Genomic DNA, 17561 nt, shown 5'->3' with positions numbered 1-17561 from the left:
CACTGTCAGAGATGGGGTAGATGAATCTTGCATCAAGTAATTTGTGCAATTCTTCCTTAACAATGTCTTTAAATGCTGGATTCATCCTTCTTTGAGGCTGCCTGACTGGTTTGCAATCTTCCTTAATGTATATATGATGAGTACATACTAAAGGGTGCATTCCCTTCATCTCCTTATAACTCTAGGAAAAGGCATCTAAATGCTTTATCAATAAGTTTCATAGCTCCTTCTCCTGGGAAGTGGATAAGGATGAATTGATTTTCAAGGTTCTTTCTAGGCTGACCTCTATATTCTTAACATGGAGAGAGGTCGGGTCGGCCACACAAAGATTAGGTAAAGGATTGTTTTGGGTTTCTTTCACTATATCTTCTAATGGCAAGTTATTGGAGGGTGGATTATGAATTAAATTTTCAATGATATCATCCTCATTTTGTGGTTTATCCCCCATGACATTTCTAATGCACAAAGTGGTGAAGAATAGACTTCATCCTCATCCTCCTCCTCAAACTAGAGAGGTAGATCATGTTCTAGCAAGGGTTGGGCAGGAGGGCATAGGATTAACTACTTGGACATATGCCCGTACTTGATGGTCACGTTCCCAGCTCGACAGCTAATGTAGGCATCGACAGTAGCCAATCAGGGTCTCCCCAGGATGAGAGGATACCCAGTGAGCTTTGCCTTTGATTGGAGAACCAGGAAATTAGCATGGTACTCCCAACAATCAATGGAGACCATCACATCTTCCACAATCCCTTCAGGGGTCAGAGTGGAGCAGTCTGCTAGTTGCAGCATTGTCATGGTATTCCTTAAGGAGCCCTGGAGGTTAAGTTTTAGCATGGTGTCCTTTGTCATCACATTAATGGCAGCTCCCAGATAAATCAAGGTGTGTGGGATCATGGTGCCATTGATGTGGACATCAACTACTAGGCTTCTAGGGTCTAGATATTTCAGATAGATTACCTGCCCCAACATTAGGTCGGACAGTTGTCCTATGACATTGATGGTTGGGGCATCTCTCTAGCGCCTTATTTGATGCCTAAAGAACTTCTCTTTGATCATCTGATTGTACATAGGCACATCCTTTGTGGCCTAGAGAAGTGGTATCTTTACACATAACTATTTCAATTCTCCCAGAAGTTCAGTTTCTTCTGGGGTGGACTGCGTTGTCTAGGATAGTCTCTCAGGAAAGGGTGGAATCACTTTAGGTTCACTTTTCTCTTTATCTTCCTCAACCTCCTTTGGGGGGCTGGCTATCTGGGAGAACCTTCCCAGATAGCAGGTTAATCTCTTGAATCTCCACAACATAAGTTGGGCATGATGGTTCCCCACTATATACTTGTTGAGCCTATCTGTTGTACAGGTTTGGGTTTAGCTAGGTAGGCATTTGGGGTTGCCTTGGTGGAGAAAGAGGTAATGGTTGTGGTTGAGCAGGTGGTGGAGGAAAAAGAGTGGGAGGAGAGTTGTACTAGGGCCTCCATCCTTGATGAGTCGCATTCCACTAAGGTTGTGGTTGAGCCTAAGATTGAAATGAATGAGCGGCTGGTTGGGCATGATACTGAGATGGATAGGACCAAGGAGGAGCCCTGGACTAGGAAGGATGAGCAGGAGGGCCCCAAGAAGGTATGGGATTGACTTGTTTGGGGTTGTAGTATGCTTGGGATGTCCCTTGCATCCCCTACTGATATGGTCTAGGTCTATGCGGTCTCCTTTAATTCATGAAATAGAGTGATTGAGTGGCTCCTTCGGCCCCTTGGTATACAACTTTAAGTCCGGGCAAGGAAGGGAACTTGTTTGTAGAATGATCTTCTTCACGTATTTAACAAACCTCTATAGATTTCAATGGGCATTCGTTCCTAGGATGCCACCTGGTGCACCTAGGACAAAAAATGGCCAAAGCCCTCCTTCCTCTTGTTTCCTTTTGATATGCAAGGTATCCATTTAATGGAAAGAGTCTGCAACATCTCACTCTTAAAGTCTTCCAGCATGTTTCCAAGTTCACCTTTGATGGATGAATTGGATGTGGAGGTACTGGCTATGGGTTGACTCCCCCTACCTCTCTTTCTTGTTGCTCTAGAATGATTTCTAAAGGCACTCTTTATGTCCTCATAAGGTAGTTGGTAGATGTCTCCCCTAGCCAGTAAATGGAGGGTGACAGTCTTCTGAAATACCCCTGAGTAGGACCAACTTCAAAGATTCAGGGTCAAGTGTACACCTGGCCCAAATGTAACTGAGCTAGAACCTCTCTTCATAATTTTCCAAGGATTCATCACTTCCCATGGTCATTCAGAAGATTTCTTCCTTGGTATCTTTTGATCTTCAGTAGTCTCGGTATTTGTTGTTAAAGCCCTGCTACATCTGAGCCCAAGTTGTGATGCTATTGCCAGTTAACCCCATGAACCAGCGTAATGTTACATCCTTGAGAGTAAAAGGAAATAGTTTCAACTTTTACTCATCTTCTGCATAGTCCTAGGTTCGACAGATGACAGCAAACTCAAACAAGAAGGTGTCAGGATCTTCTGTGGTCAAACCATGGAAGTGAGGTAGGGTTGAGGGACTTATATTGTTCATTTTGGTGTCCCCATTGGTCTCCCAAATGGGAAAAGTACCCTCTACTCTTTCTCCATTCTCCCTAGAATTTTTGTTTTCATCCATTGTTTCAGGAGGGATGTTTTCTTCTTCTTCCCTATAGGTTCTTCAAATATCTCTAGTTGTTCACCTAAAGGTTCTTCTTGATCACTGCCACCAAAGAAGAGAAAAGGGTGGCTATATGATGTGGTGGGGGTGTTGGGCAAGAATTTTCCTGAATTATCTCTATTCCTACTAGGCATGAAAAGAAATCTTTTGGTTGGTTTTGGCTTTTTTTACTGATTGTACCTACAAAACTGAAATTGATTAAACAAACAAATTGCAACTAACTAAAATGAAATTGCAGAACTGAAAGGGAAGTAAATGAAATGCATAACTGAAAGCAAGGAAATGACTAATCCACTTTTGCTGAAATGAAATTTGTGTAATTTGAAAATGAAAGCAAATGAAATGCAGAACTAAAAGCAAGGAAATGACTAATCTACTTTTGCTGAAATGAAGTTGCTAAAAAAAATTTGTGGAATTGAAAATGAAAGTGAATGAAATACAGAACTGAAAGCAAGGAAATGCCTAATCTACTTTTGCTGAAATGGAAATTGTAGAATTGAAAGTGAAAGCAGGGAAATGCAAAAACTGAAAGAAACAACTATTCTACTTTTGTAGAAATGGAAATTGTAGAATTGGAAAGGAAAGCAAGGAAATGCAAAAATTGAAAGAAACAACTACTATATGTTTGCTAAAATGAACTACTTAGAAGAATGTTGCAAGAGAAAATATAAGAACGTAGTAATCACATAATACTCTGACGCTTCCCCGGCAACTATGCCAAAAAGTGGTGAGCACTAGTATTGCAGCAATAATGTTGCAACCCCTGGGCTTCGTACTTTACTTTTATCAACCTGGTAGTTCATAACAAACTTGGAAGCGAAAGTACTGTATGCACAAGTACTAGTTCTTATTGTGGGCTGTCACTTGGTCATCTGGCGCAAGATCACTGGGAGCATAAGCCAACTTCTATGGATTCCAGAAAAATCTCTATATGTGATGAAATAAAGGAAAGCTTACTCTACAGAGGCTACTCTACTTGCAAAAAGGAAAAGAAGACTGAAATGTAAAGTAAACCTAGCAAACCCTACTTAACCAACTAATCCTACTTTTGCAGAAAGAGAGATGAAAAACCATGAAATGAATTCCATTACCTACTCAATAAGTAAACAACATCTACTCAAGCTATTTCTAGAAGTAAATGAACAAAAAACATCTTTTTGGACTTTTATGTATTTTTATGTGAAATTGTCATGCATGTAATTTATTTAATTATGAATGTGGTAGTGATTAGGTGGCGATGGGGGGCGACTATTGGATTTGCAGAGGTGTAGGATGGTGTGGATGGGTCCTAGGAGGTCTCAGGTGGCCTTCTAAAGGTTTTTCCCGCAATCAGACTTCAAAAAGAAGCCTATAGGAAAATCTACAGGAGGCTACAGGGGATCTACATGAGGTCTACAAGAGCGCTATAGGAGGATGCCAAGAGCAGTTTTGGAGGTTTTGAAGGTAGAAAAGTTGGTGGAAAGGGTAGTTGAAGGCTAGGATGATGTGTTAAGGTGTCTAGGGTCCATCAAGAATTATTCGGAGAGAGAAAGATGGTCAGACTTGTTCAAGGAAAGAGAGGAAAATATATGGAAAAGTGCAGAAAACTAAGGCAGATTTGAGATGAACTTTGGACAACCTGTGGGGCATAGATCAAAGAGATATTGTGATGGTTGATTAGCTAAATTTTTATGAGAAGATATTTGCTGCAAGAGAACTAAATATCAAACAATGAGATTAAGGAGGCAAGGAAACTAGATATATATAAAAAAAAAAAAACAGAATTTTGCATCAAGCTAATCTAGATTATGAGCTATGGAAAGAAATTTTGAAAAATTATATAACAAGAGAAAGCATGGAAGGAAAATTATTGCAAAACATAAATGAGCATGGTGAAATAGATCCAAAGCAAAGAATTAAACTTCTAACAAACTGCAACACTAGAAATCCTATGGAGAAGGCAAATCTGTGTTTTTGTGGCAGCAAGAGGGTCTTGGCCTCAGTTCATGGTCCCAAAGGGAGGAAAGGAGGCCAAGGCTCTATTGATTGCCTTTTATATCTTCTTTCTATCACTATTCAACCTGCTATGGAAAACTCAAATGGAAACAACCTTCTAAATCACCGAAAGAAACCTATTCTTAACCAAGAAAGAAATTCATCTAACAACAACTAATCTATAAACTGAAACAAAGAATATAAATACAAACAAGAGGAGCTTGGATACTTGGATTGGGCCCTAACCCAAGATATTTAGCCCTCTGAGGTAACTCAGTGCTAGCTCAAAAAGGATCTCATCTTATTATCAAAATAATAATAAGATTACATGAAACTGTCAACAAATGTAAGCTCGAAGTTGAACAAAGAAAAGCTACAACAAAAATTCGAAAATTTGACTAGCTTCCTAATGAGGCCCTAGGCCTCTCTACTTATACAATTGAAGCTCTCAATAGCTACCTTAAAATCTGGGAGCCTTGGCTCCCAAAACTTGAGATAAATAGAAGTTATCCTCCACTTGATCGGTTGCCTCGTAGTGCATTGATGTGGCTGTTTGTGCTCTGAGCTGCATGAAGGAGAATTTGAAGTGGGGAGTCATAAATGAGAGGGATACCCTCCTATAAATTCTTTCTCTTTTCTACTTCGAATTATTGCTGCCAATTGTCCATTAAATCTTTGACTTTATCTCCCAAAATTCAACAAAAATTTGCATTAAACACATCTTAGACTCCATGGCATAGTGACCAACCCAACTCACTCCATAAGCATAAATATAATAAAAAAGCATGCAATAAGCTAAGAGAATGGTTGATTAAACTATGTTAGGAGGAAAAATGAGGCCATATAATTACCCATTTATGGGGCTCATCACTCATCACTTTGGATTGTCGACTACTCTTCTTTCCATCTTGTGATGTCATTTAGCTCGCGTGTTCCTTTAAGGATGCATACTATTATAGGCTTCTAAGGGACACACTTCCTCCACCCTCCATGTGTTAGAGGCCCCCATGCATCTCACTTGACTTGCTGCAAGGTCACACACTTTATTCTAACAAATATATCACACTTACCTCTGTACACTACCATAGTCAAGGCATTGCTTTACTACCCATTGTTGGGACTCCTACTCCAAATAGTCTGAGGTCTAGTTAGGAATTCTTACTGGGGAGATCCCCTGACATGTTGTCAAGTCCAACACCATCAATAGAATGCCAAACCTAGAAATGATGTTCTATTTGAAGAAGTTGATGACTTCCTGATCATTCACTTGCTTCAGTGGAACCGCTTATGTCCATCATGTAAAGTAATATGTGTAAGTTAGAATGTAGGGGTACTTCTTTGATGAGTGCGAAGAATATCACCGATAATATCCAAACCCCATTTTTGAAATGGTTCATCCACAACGATAGGCTGCAATGGGGCAGATGAATTATTTCCTCATCTGACACACTTCTAACAGATGAGATTCTTGCGAGCATAAGCATGATAATCTTTGAATAATGTGGGTCAATAAAAATCAACTTGCATAACTTTGTGCGTTATAGTGTCACAGGAAAAGTGCCCTCTGGCTGGTCCATCATGTAGGTCATGCAATACGTTTTTTAAATCCTATGTTTCTAATCATATGAGTAATACTCCATTATGGTGCTTCCTAAAATCACCCCATGTACTAACTGATAAGATAAAGATTTTAGTTTGACTTCCCTCTTCTGTCGTGCGGATGAATGAGAGGGAAAATTAACATGCTCAAGATACTATCACACATTTGCGTACCAAGAGTCTGAGATGGGGGTAGCTTGTTGGATATTGCACATCTTGATCTCCTACTCCCATCCATATGACTCATCTTCTGGTGCATTCATTGCTTTTGTTGCTAGTCAGCATAGACCATGGCCCTTCATAGTGTGAATTGGTTTGAATTAGAGATCATACATTTGAAAACCAATCATCCATTTCACTCTTCTCTCACCCAACTCTTATTGGAGAAACAATGATCGAACTAATACGTGTGGCACACAGATAATATAATGATTCTTCAATAGATAGGGTTAGAAGTTCTTCATTGTCTTGTAGATTGCATAAGCATGTATATCAATGGCAGGATAGTTAAGTTCACATCCTTGTAGGCTAGAACTCATGAAAGATATAGGATGATCATTATTTTTTTCATCTTTCTACATATGCACGACAAAAAGATAAGTATCAGAAGAAAAGGTGTATAGTAGGAAATCATTTTTGAAATATGGGTTGTACAGGGTTGGTGATTTTGTGATAGCTTGCTTAATATGGAGAATGCATATTTTCCCCTTTTATCCCACTTATATAATACATCCTTATTTACCATCTCTTGCATGGGTTTTACTACTTGGGGACGAAAACATGCTTTTCCATTGGATAAGCGTTTCTAGTGAACTTTGAAATGCCACCATCTCCTCTTTCTTATATTTTCGTTTTTGCATAATCAAAAATGAACTTGTAGAGAAATTTTATCTTCTCCAAGAAGGAATGCATGGAATTCTTGTTGTCTGGGAAGAGGATCTATGTGATAGACTTGACCCTTTCAGGGTCCACTTTAATCCCGCTCTTTTCTATGACGCAGCCCAAGAGATTTCCCTCAAACACTGCAAAAATTTTCTTCTTGAGATTAGGAGATATCTCATATTTTTGACATTACTCAAAAATTTACTTCAAACGGTGCACATGGTTGGATCTATTTTTTGAAAAAATCGTAACATATTCAAGATACACCACCATCCTTTGACTAATAAAACCACGAAATACGATGTCCATTGCATGTTGAAAGGTTGAACTGACATTAACCAACCCAAAAGGCATTCTTATGAAAGCGACCATGCCCCACTTCATTTGGGAAGTTGTCTTAATTCTTTCAGTTTATAAGACTAGAACTTGGTTGTAACCATAAAATCCATTGAGTGGAGGAACAATTTCTAACCTTGATGTTGTATGTAATATCTTCTCTATTGACATCGTTGGATAATTGTCCTTGTCCAAGGTGCGATTGAGATTTTGGAAGTCTATGCACAAACATATTTCCCCATATTTATTTTTTACTAGGACTAAATTAGAAACCCACATCAAATGTCACACTTTATAAATGATCTAAGCATCCAACAACTTCCTTAACTATTTCTGAATCAGGGGCTCAAGCGTTAGATGTACTTTCTATAGGTTCTACTGAAAATGATTGGCCCCTTCTTTTATTGGAATAACATGTTGGATTATTCACGTGCCATAAGTTTTGAGCTCATCATATGTCCACGTAAAGACATATTGGTACTACTTAAAAAGGTGGATAAATGCCTACCACTCTTGAGGTGTGCAACAAGTACCGATATTGACAAACTTCGGATCACTTTTTGTACCTATATTGATATGTTCAGGCGACAAAGTTAAAATGTGAATTTTCCCATTCACTTGTCCTTGAAAGTGATTCTGCAATTCATACAACCTTTGCAATGATACCATGCCCTTATGCATGGGATTCCCCTTGTTTTCTTGAGCTGCATCTTTCATCACTTTATCATGCTCATATTCATCAATGGCTACATCTTTGAACACATCAACGTTCACCATGAAATGTAGTATCTACTGGTCATCATTGAAAATGTGCAGATTAGTGATATTGTCAGGGATGGATGGCTTGTAAATAATTTCAATATAAAAATTATCCCTAAGCTGTAACAACGTAGCAACGACATTTACTAATGCATCCATGGTTGTGTTATGCATTCTAAGAACATATACAATATTAAAATCTTGGAGTTGAGAAATAAAATGCGATACCTCTTTTTCATAACTTTTCAAATTAGGTGACACACAGTGTATAGTATTTCATACCTATCATACAACGATATTAGATTCACCTATTGGCTTTAGTACCCTAACTTTGAGGTCAATGGTTTTTTGTAAGCCTGATGATAGCTAAGCTACTTTGATACATCAAAGTTGCATCTTTAAATAATTCATACGTGGACCTGTGGGTTATGGGCTCATGTATATATCAGAAGTGTTCTAATTGGCAGAATCACAATGAAACCCAACCAATCACCGTTGAACCTTCTTTGAATGCATATGGCCAAAACCAAAAAGGAGATAAACCCTAGTTCATAACATATGGGGTCCACCAAAAATGTTAACCCACACACACATTTGAGCGTTATTACCATCCGATCATTCAACCAATGAACGGTTTGGATGGACGGATCTCAACAAGGTTTTAATCTCATTGTATAAAACATTATCGCATACATTTTAAAAATTATGGTCTGCGCTTGTTGCCACATGATATGCATACGATCACCTTTCAATAGACGGTCTGATCACCTCCAGACTTTAAACTCGTTTTAATGATTTTCTTGGGTCCGCTAGCTAAGGTAACTTGCTTGCAAGTTTCCACGCAATCATCGTGGATCTCCTCCAATCAGACGACTATGATGTTTCCTCTGCCATTCATCTTCCATCGTTATTATCTGTCAATCTGGCTGATCCAACGTCTCCTGTTCTTTATCATTTTAATTCTTTCTACGCCGTCGATCTTCCATTTTCAACGATGTGATTTAATCTCCATAGTTCTTTCGCCCTTCACTGTCTCTTTATAATCCTTTAGGAAATTGAGGAAAAACCTGTGTCCTCCACTATAGAAGATAATTCTCAATCTTCCTATGTCTACTATGAAAACCAATTTCATTCACTTCTAGCTGATTCCTCTGTCCATTCAAAAGGGAATCCCCGATCTCTACATGCCTATACACAAGTTTTATTAGACAATTAAATACTAATCCTGTAAAGGAAATTCAATTAGTCATTCATGTTATTCAACACAAAATCCCACAGTATTTCTCATATTCACAGTCAATGCACCATAAGGATATTAAGACACATATAGACACAAATTCCCATGCATGATATATACAAATCCACACTGTTTTAGTATTTTTATAAAATATTTACAAGGAAAATGTAGAAATTTTGAATAATTTAACACATATTCACAGAGATTATCCTGATTATACACTTATAAGCAAAACGTGCATAATACATAACCTCCTCTATGTTGATCATCAATTTATAGAAGTAGAAACATTCACAGGCACACATAGAAGCATCAATCAAACTCATTAACACAGTATGTATCCTGGGGAAAGCATCTCGCTAAAAACCCCACACTATCTGTATATTATATTGATTGAATCATGTAACATTACAAAGTACAATGCTTATCACAATCAATACAGTACCAGCTCCACCTGTTACACACAATACAGCTCAGATTTGATCTCCAAATCTCCCCCGCTGCTTGCCTGCCTCCACAGCTCAATACCTGCTCAAGAACTAATGAGAATGGCTTACCAAACTCGTATTTCACCTGGAAATAATCACTCACACTCTGTTGGACGTGAGCACAGGCTACAATTCTTGGTATTGGCCAATTCATTGGCATACTCAATCCCTTTGATTGTGCAAATCATCATGCATAACTATAGTCACAACTGATAGCAATCTGATCGTCTAACACCTGTCCCTGCTGAATTGAACATGCACTGACATGCAACTGAGTTAACTGATGTATTCTATAGTTGCATTATGAGTTAATAACTTGTGAATTAATTAATAACTAATTCACCCAACTCATCTCTAGTCTATTGATCAGTTAGACTAAATACAACTATTTTAACAAGGCTAAACTGAACACAACTCCATCAACTGCACCTCCAGTCCACTAAACTCAACTCACTTGAGTTCTAACTGAAGTCCTACATGAAAATATTAGTCATCCCATAGGTAACCATGTATTTCCCTCTGGGATCTGCATGTACCACATCCGTAGCTCATCCTGAAGTGCTCCAAGAGAATAAGATCAAGTTTATAGTCCAAATATTATTATGAGACAATAATATTTGACTTTTCTATTTTTGACAGCCAGTCTAAAAATAGACTTTGATCACTCACACTTTGATCAAAAATATAATTCCATCTATTTTTCCCAACTTGACCAATCATCCATAAACAGCAACCTGCAATCCATAGACATGATCCATATGTCTAAAAATAGACATAGTCTAAAAAATAGACTTGCGCCAAAAATAGCCTGCGGGCCCACTTAGTGAAGGCGACTCTTTTCACTAAGCTCCATCATCTTGTTGCATTCTCAACAAGCATTTCTTGTTGCGCACTTTTCAACAGAAAATAGTCACATTCGATTGTTTCAATTCTTTTCCATAAAATTCATCTACTTATCTTCCTAACTTCCTGACTCTTTCTCTTACTATCCTCTAGCTCTCTAACCCCTAGCTAGCCTCTAGCTAACCTCTGGCTAACCTCTAGCTAACCTCTCGAATTATTCAAAAGATCACAATTTATACAAAAAATGGATTCATGAACCAATTTAGTTTAGATCCAACAGTCTCTCACTCTATCCTAAAGTATCTCTTCAGCTCCACTCTTTTCTCAAACAGAAACCCAAATTTATCATTTAAATCCCTCAAATCCTCACTCTTCCTAGGATTACTCAACTGTCTCTAAGATCTCTACATTCACGACATATTCTCCATAAATAAATTTACAATTAAAATTTCCTCAAACCCAACTAAACATAGGGAAAATAAATAAAATGATTAAGGAAACCCACTCCCTTTAGTAAATGTGAAATAAGACTCATGGGTCTAATAATATTTGAAGAATTCCCCTGCATCAGACTCCCCAGGTTGAAATAATTCATGGACTCTTGTTCATGAGTCTTCCCACTTCGTCTGTTGTAAACTTCATCATATTTCATCTTCCAACTGGTTGTCTGACCTTTTTAAATTGCAGGTGCATTTACTACCTTCTCTCTTTCTCCTGGATGCCAAACTCTATGTTGTGGATGTCCTTTTGCTCTACTTTCATAAGCTTCTCCTTTTCATAATGTTTTGGTGTTGAAATCCTGCATAAACAACTCCTGAAACAACATAAATTTTTGTTCCTTTATCTGTTGCTGTCTTGTCATATCTCAATAGAATTGAGCTCCAACTTTCTGTATTTTCCACTGTCTTGTACCTGACTATATATTCTGATTTCCAACTCAATCACGAGCATATTTTTTTCTCTATAAATCATTTCCTTTATGTTTTCCTATATATCCTTCCATCTCTCCTTAACTTGCTAACTTTGACAATTCCTCATCCTCATCACCTTTGCAGTTTTCACCATCCACCTATCCAATATCTTGAGTAGAATCCTCCCAATCTCAAAAGAATATTGTTTCTTGTTTGATACAAGAACATATAACCTTTCAACCACATATTGTCCATCAGTTGCAAATAATTTAGTTATTGAAATTGGTTCAATTTCCTTCATATTCCTATTGAATTTAACTGAACTGTTCATCCCTATTTTCAATTGCAAATTCAAAATAAAGTTTCGATATTCCAATCTTCCTTGAATCCAAAAAAAATTCTATTCGTGGACTGTACTTTCACAGCCTCTGCAATTTTATTTATCTTCTGCAATGACTTGTTTAAGAGCTATGCCAACTTTCCTTCCTTCATCCAGAACTTCCGATTCAACTAGTTGCTTACTCTCGTCTTCTTGTTTCCATAAGGAAAATAGTATTTCTGCAATTATAAAACTTAAATACTCATTCATGTTTACTTGTGAAAACATATCTCTGAGAGCAGTTTGTCCTTCATGTTAATGGGAAAAGTGTCTATTCAGAATGACCCTATCCCACTAAGGTGTGACAGTGACCTTAGAAACAAACAGAGAAAACTAATTTTGTATTCTTCTTTATGAACTATAAACGAAGAGGAATAGGATGAACCAACCTGTGTCTTGCGCTAGTCCTTTGATCCAATCCCTCTCCTCTTTGATAGCTTCCAGCTACCTGCTCCCTTACTTGCCCAGCTTCACCAAGTTCCTGTAAGATCACAGAAGAAGAAAACTACACAAAGACATGGATTTATATTCATAAATAGCTTAGGGTCAGATTTAAGCTAAACATACAAATGCAACAAACATCAATGATACACAAGCATGTAGGAGAAACTCAAATAGTTTTATTGATATAACAAGAAGATCCAGGAGGAGTTACAACCGATGATTCCTGATCCAGCATCAACCTCCCAGCAAAGAAGCCCCTCTTCACCCCCAACAAAGCATAAATCACCCAATACTCTGATATCTATCTCAAAACCAACAACAATTCTCTGCAATGTACAAAATTCCAGCCTCTGGATCTCTGGGATGAGGGATCCATATATAGATGTATGCAAAGAGGATGAGTCAGCTTATGATTTGACTAGTGTCTTCTCTCTGTCAGTTCTTGCTTCCACTTGGAGACTGAGAGCCTCTTACTCATCCTTGGTCGAACTCAGTGAGGCAAGTGTCATTGGGGAAGATTCTGGAAGCTTCCATTGTCTTTCCACCTCGCGGAATGACACTGCCATTTGTCATTTCCCGCTCAACGCACCCTGGTAGTGCATTTAGGTGCGTTGCAACGCACCTAGCTAGTGTATTTGGGTGCTATGCAATGCAGCTGGCCAGTGGAACAGCTGAAATGATCCTGATTTAACTGATTCTGAGCAGTATCTGGCGGAGAACTTCTGGGAGAAGCTGTAATTTGTTGACCTTGTTCCTTTAGGGGTCGGAACAACACTTTTAGGGACTTAGGATCCCTTGGTTTATGGACATTTCATGCTTAGAGCTGTAAGGCACAAAAATGTCTATAACAATTGCCCCCTAAAGTATGAGGCCGTTTATCGAGTGAAATGCTTTATTAGGAGGATCCGAAGTTCTTTCAATGCTGGGAGGAGACCTGTAATAAGATACAATACAATACATTATCTTCATACTGTTTTCATGATCTAGCTGAAGCGGGCATTCCCATGCTCAGCTTTATAAATTCATTTTCATGTACATAGGACAGACAATTGTCTGACGGTAGACTGATGATTCTGATAGAGCCATCATCCTTTTGGTAGGATGATTATCTGTGCTGCAATGCTGTACATTTCAATGTCTTTATTTTCCTGAATATATATCGCAGCCCGGATGGATGAAACTAGATCCGGGGTCTTCAATATCAATCGATCTTCACTCAAAGTACAAGTTGATCCATGTGAGAAATGTTTTGAAGTCGAACATGGAAAGACATCGCTTGATTACCAATCAATGATATAAACTGTTAACAAGCGCGAGAGGAATCACCAATAATGATGATGACCCTCAAGGTACTGTAGTACAATTCACGTGGTGTGAATAAAGGACTTGGCATCGAACACCACGCAAAATCTTTCGGTCGAAGGTCATTGATGTATACCTGTCGCCGGAAGTGAGAAACTTGCCATTGAGGCATGCAAGCTTCAAAGTACTGAATGGGGTGTTCCTAGATCAACTTCTTGGATAATGAGCTGATGTCGACAAGAAGCGATCCGTCAAAGGAGGGCCTTAATGAATCCCACATCAATGACACCCTTTCCCTCAGACTTGGGTAAACCTGTGATAAAATCCATTGAAACCTCCTCCCAACGTTGGCTTGGAATGGATAAAGGTCATAATAGACCCGGTGTCTTAATTGTTTCAACTTTATTTTGTTGGCAAACCAAACATTCCACCAAAAACTTTTGAATATCTGATTTAAGGCCATCCCAAAAAAATTCCTTCTTAACCCTGTGGTAAGTTTTTAAAAATCCTGAGTGCCCTCCTAAGGGAGAAGTGTGCAATTCCATAAGAATCTTTTTTTTTAGCTGGGAATTCTTACAGAGGTATAAGCGATCTTTGTACCATAATGAATCATTTTGCCAGCTAAATGTATCAGACGTACAGGAATCTTGTTGTAGCTTTCATATAAGTGCCCACACTTCTTCATCATTCTTCCATTCCTCCCTTTCTTCATTTATCCAATATGGTTGGATAATAGAAATGGCGCACAACAATGCTTCCACATCCTCATCCTTTCTTGAGAGTGCATCTACCACCACATTTTTGCTTCCCTTTTTTGTAGATGATTTCAAAGCCATAACCCAACATCTTTGTGACCCACTTTTTTTGCTCTTCAGAGGATAATATTTGTTCTAAAAAGTATTTAAGGCTATCATGATCCGTTTTTACCTTGAAGTGTCTTCCCATTAGGTAGGGTCGCCATTTCTTAAGTGCATGGAGTATTGCCAACATTTCCTTCTCATAAATAGCTTTTCTTAAAAACTTTCCCTTGATTGGATGACTTTCAAAAGCAATGGGTCTTTCATCTTGCATTAGAACATCACCAATTCCATTTCCTGAAGCATCACATTCCACAATAAAGGTTTTTTTGAAGTCCGGTGTAGCTAAGACCGGTGCTTGGCACATTGCCTCTTTAAGATGTTCAAAGGCCTTTGTTGCTTCCGGAGTCCATGAAAATGCATCTTTCTTCAATAATGTTGTTAGAGGTGCTGCTATTCTCCCATAATTCTTAACAAACTTGCGATAATACCCTGTCAACCCAAGAAATCCTCGCAGATGCTTTATGGATGTGGGGATTTTCCATTCCTTAATGGCTTTAATTTTGCTAGGGTCTACCTTAACTCCTTCATGAGATACAATATGACCCAAATATTCCACCTCCTGGACTCCAAAGAAACATTTGGATCTTTTTGCATATAACTGTTTCTCCTCAAATAGTTGTAGCACCCTGTCAACATGTTCAACATGATCCTTCCAGGACTTGCTGTAGATTAGTATATCACAAAAATACTAACACAAATTTTCTAAGGAATGGTTTGAAAATTGAGTTCATCAAACCTTGAAATGTTGAAGGTGCATTAGTAAGGCCAAAAGGCATGACGAAAAATTCATAATGACCCTCATGAGTTCTAAATGTCGTTTTCGAAATGTCTTCAATCTTCATTCTGATTTGATGATATCCCGAACAAAGATCCAACTTGGTGAAGTAAATTGATCCATGCAATTCATCCAGTACTTCATCAATGACAAGAATGGGGAACTTATCTTCAATAGTGAGCTTGTTGAGCTCCCTATAATCCGGACACATGCGCCATGATCCATCCTTCTTGTGCACCAATACTACTAGAGCAGAGAAAGAACTTTGACTTGGTTGAATTATACCAGCCTCTAGCATTTCTGCAACCATACGTTCAATTTCACTTTTTTGGACATAGGGATATTTGTACGGCCTGATGTTTCGAGGAACACTTCCTAGAATTAGATGAATAGCATGATCATGATCACGCATAGGTGGGAGACCTTTGGGAGTCTCAAATACATTGGAATGATTGTCCAGGACTTTTTGGAGATCTGGAGAAATAGATGATTCCGATGTGGAAACATCTAGCGACCATAATTGTGCAATTACACCTCTTTGCTCCTTTTTTAGAAGCTTTGTCATACCATTAGAGCTGATTATCTTTCCTGGTTTCCCTACAATACCCCTTAATTCAACTTCCTTTCCTTCCGTAGAAAATTTGATGAAAAGTTCTTGAAAATTAAAAGCTATTGTACCCAAGGATTGTAGCCATTGGACTCCTAGTACAACATCAGCACCTCCCATTGAAATGGAAAGCATTGGGCTAGTCAATACATATTCTCCCATGGATAGCTTGATATTATGGCACCTTCCAGAGAAATTTATTGCTCCTCCATTTGCAATCATCACTTGACACTCTGGTGCTGGATATAGGAAGCAATTCAATTCTTTTGCTACCCTACAATGAATAAAATTGTGGGTGCTTCCTGAATCAATCAACACTATTACCTTTTTCTTCTTGATTTGTCCTTCTATCTTGATGGTTTGAGGAGTGATAATTCCTGAAAATGCATTACAAGATATGGTCGGATTTATTTGTTCTTCATCTAGGCTTTGTTCCTGGAGTATATCTTCTTCTTTTGACCTTTCTTGCTCCTTTTCTTCTTCCTCTTCACAATCTATGTAGAATAATTTCTTCTCAGCACACTTATGACCTTTAGTGTATTTGCTATCACAACTGTAACAAAGCCCTTTTGCTCTTTTTTCTTCCAATTGTTGTGGTGTCAACCTTATAGGTTGTGGAAGACTAGGGGCAACAACACTTCCATCTTTATAGTTGTGAGTGGTATGCTTCCTGGTTGCCATAATTTTGCTTTCCATTTTTCTTGCTAACCTGAATGCCTTCTCTAATGAATCAGGTTCCCAAAGGCGAACATCATGTTGGATATTGTCCTTTAAAGAACCTATGAAAACATCAATCCTATGCTCCTCTAGAACATATTTTACCCTTATGTTCAATTTTTGGAACTCCTCAATGTGCTCCATTACTGAACCCTTTTGTTTGATACTTATCAATTGGCTAAAAAAAGTGTTTCTTTTTGTATCTTCATAATGTGCTATCAATTCTTCCGTAAAAATTGCCCAAGTGATAAATTTTTTACGAGAGCATAGCCATTGATACCACACAAACTGATTTGGTTCCAAATATACAATTTCCATACGTACCTTTTGTATGTTTTGCACATTATTGAGATCGAAGAACTGCTCCATCTGTAATTTCCATGTGGTGGGATCCTTGCCATCAAACTTCCTCATATCGATTTTTAGAATATGGTGGGTCTTCGATCCAACATTAGCATCTATGGAATCATGATTAACATTACTTTTGTTCACATCATGAGTTTCCTTTACAACCTTTTCACCATTAGTTAGTATTTCTTGTAGAAAATTTGTCAAATCTGTCTTCAAATCTGCCATGTCTCTCTTCAAATCTGTCTTCGAATCATCGATCTTAGTTTCCATGCCCTTTATCTTAGATTCCACGCCATTTATCTTAGATTCCACGCCACTTATCGTAGCTTCTATTAACTTTTGTGAGCGTGAAATTTGTTGCACTTGTTCTTGTAATTTTGATATATCATGTAGCATTTCTTCC

The sequence above is a fragment of the Pinus tabuliformis genome, chromosome 2_2 (assembly GCF_031772625.1).
Source record: "Pinus tabuliformis cultivar Carrire ecotype Pingquan chromosome 2_2, CPIR1, whole genome shotgun sequence".
Classification (NCBI taxonomy): domain Eukaryota; kingdom Viridiplantae; phylum Streptophyta; class Pinopsida; order Pinales; family Pinaceae; genus Pinus; species Pinus tabuliformis.
The sequence above is the reverse complement of the archived record's forward strand: the minus strand, read 5'-3'. Positions refer to the sequence as shown.